Raw genomic sequence first — 3004 nt, forward strand, 5'->3', positions numbered from 1 at the left:
CTATACTATGGTTTTCAGAACAGCTTATATATTTCAAAAGTATTTATATACCCAAGAGAAACATAGACAATTAACTAGGGAGGTAGGTGGCTTGTAAGAGAACAACAAAGTAAGACTAAATGCTTTGCTTCACATTTGTAACTCTTGTATCAAGTTTGAAGAAGAGGACTTTATAAGTTACTCTTTCTCTAAGATGAATGCTTTTCCAAATTATCACAGCTAATGAACCAAATTCTTACCCTCACCTAATGTCTGTGCCACCCTCCAAGCAGAACCATTGTTCATTGAAACAGTTGGCGAATGACTTTATGGATATTTTATTTTTATCTTATGTGCATTGGTGTTTTGCATGCATGCATGTCTGTATGAAGGTGTTAGATCTTTGATTTGCAGATATTTATGAACTGCTGAGAATTGAACCTGGGTCCTCAGGAAGAGAAGCCAGTGCTTGTGTGTGTGTGTGTGTGTGTGTGTGTGTGTGTGTGTGTGTGTGTTTGAGACAGGGTTTCTCTGTGTAGCCCTGGCTGTCCTAGAACTCACTTTGTAGACCATGCTGGCTGGCCTCGAACTCAGAAATCTGCCTGTCTCTGCCTTCCAAGTGCTGGGATTAAAGGCGTGCCCCACCATTCCCTGGCTGAAGCCAGTGCTTTTAAATGTTGAGCCATTTCCCCCCCTCCCCCGCAAGAAACAACAAAACCAAGGAATTTCAGAATTTCAGAAGTGCAAAAAATTAGTTTTCTCAGCCTCAGACTGTTGAGGTGGAAGTGGCAGAAGTAATTTTGTGGTTTTAGATGTAAGTATTTCATTTCTTTTAAGTATGTTATGGTTTTAGATGTAAATTTTTCATTCATATTGTATGTGTACATGGGTGTGTATGTGTTGGTCCTGAATAGCATGCCTCATGGGTGGAGCTCTGGGGGCAACTACATAGAGTCTGTTCTCTCCTTGCATGTTTACATGGGCTCTTGGGAAAACTCAGGTCAACTGATGTGTGTGACAAGCACCTTTACCTGCTGAGGCATACAGATCCTTGTGCTTAAACATGAACGGTGTGGTAGGTTGGTATTTATGAGCCAAGGGTTGCAGCTCAGTGGTTGACTGCTTGCCTGGCGTGTGTGAGGCCAGGTTTTCAATCCTAGCACCACAAAAACATGGTATGGTTCAAAGGGTATTAGAGTGGTTTTCAGTTAAATCAGCGAGGGTTTTTTTGTTTTGTTTTGTTTTGTTTTTGTTTTTGTTTTTCTTCTTTTACTTGAAATATGAGGCAGTCAGGTCAAGTTCTGGTGTAAGTATATGGACCCGGACCCAGTTGGCCTGGGTTCAGATTGTAACTCGGCTACTTATTGTATCTATCCCAGCCTTAATTTCCTGTTAAGAAACGGGTGCTGGATTTGGTGGTGCACACCTTAAACACCAGCACTGGGGAGGCAGGCAGGTGGAGCTCTTGAGTTTAAGCCTAGCCTGATCTACAGAGTAAGTTCCAGGACAAGGGCTCACAGAAACCTTGTCTTGAATAAAAAGAAAAAGGTGGGGGAAGGTATGAGCACCGCTTTAAGGATGAGGCAGGCTCTTCTGGGGACTGAGTTGCCCTGACATCAGCAAATGTTGGAGTTATTGGGAAACTAAGTTCCAAGCAATAGATACGCAGTTTAGGGTCCTTTCAATTCTTTCCCCATTCTCAGAGCTCAGACTGAGGTTAAAAGAATGGCCATGAAGATGGGTTGGTACTAGCACCTTCCCCACAGTCTGACAGAGGGTGCTGTGGATGGGGTAGAATAGACTAAGGTGGACAGATGCATCCATGGTTTGCCAGATCAGATGTACACTCTCACAGCTGCAAGTCCAAGGTATGGTTGGTTGACAGGGTTGGTGTCTGAAATCTGGCCTGCAGTATCTGTCTTCATAGTCTCAGTTCCTGGTGTGTGTGTGTGCGCAGGTTATAATAATGAAAGGATACCAGTCAGGCTAGATTAGGGCCCACTTTAACAAACCCACAGGTTTTGTTACAATCTCTAATGGAATTTTAAGACAATTGCCACCATACCTGTTCCATAACTACCTTACAGCTTTGTGCTCAGGTCTGAGGTGCTGGTGTTTAGGGCTTTTCTGACAATTTGGTGATGGGGGAATGGCTTCTTTCTAGGACAGGAGTTGGGTGGAGCTGGGTGCAACCCCTGTTGCCAACAGAGTGGAAAGTTCCTAGCCTTAATCTTTTTCTCTTAAACACCATGAAGAGAAAAAGGCAAAGTGGCTCAGGAGTCGGGAACCTCCAGCCATCTTGAACCAAGTTTCTACTCCTGTGGTGTAAGGACAGGATTTGGAGAAGCATTCTGGGAAGGCATTTCATGGAGGGTCCAGAGCTTTCTGGTGCCTTCCTCTGCCAAGATGTTCTGGTATCCATGTGCAGGTGGTGAGCTTTCTCAAAAGCTGCTTATGAGTGAACGCTGAGTTCTGCTCCCGCCATGTGCCAAGAACTACACTAGACACTCATATATTCTACAGTGCCCCGCTCCACAATTCTGAGTTACACACAACTCCTGAGTGGTAGGCACCTCTCACCCTGTATGTCAGGGCAATAAACTGATAGCAAGACATCGGCCTCTGTGAAGACGGTGTCTCAGGTTCCTGAAGCTCATGCAGAAGTCCATGTAGACCTGCTTTGGCACTCAGCCATGTCCTGCGGACTTGTGGAGGCCTCTAGGCCTGGGAAGAGCAGCAGCTTGCTGGAAGCTTCACCTCTGCTTCTTTCCTGGAAGTGCCAGAGCCTCTGTGAGGCTGTTTGTCACTGAAAAGGGGGAGTGTATGACACAGACCTGGGGGCAGCAGAGGTCGGGAACAGGCGGATCCTGTTGAGAGGCCAGTACTCCATGTATGGAGAATGGGCTATTCTTGGGAGACTTTTTTTTCTTTTTTCCCCAAAGCTGAGGACTGAACCAAGGGCCTTGCTCTTGGTAGGCCGGCTAAATCCCCAACCACATGGGGAGACTTGATTTCCCTGAGCCTC

This window comes from Mastomys coucha, unplaced genomic scaffold, assembly GCF_008632895.1.
Source record: "Mastomys coucha isolate ucsf_1 unplaced genomic scaffold, UCSF_Mcou_1 pScaffold22, whole genome shotgun sequence".
Lineage (NCBI taxonomy): Eukaryota > Metazoa > Chordata > Mammalia > Rodentia > Muridae > Mastomys > Mastomys coucha.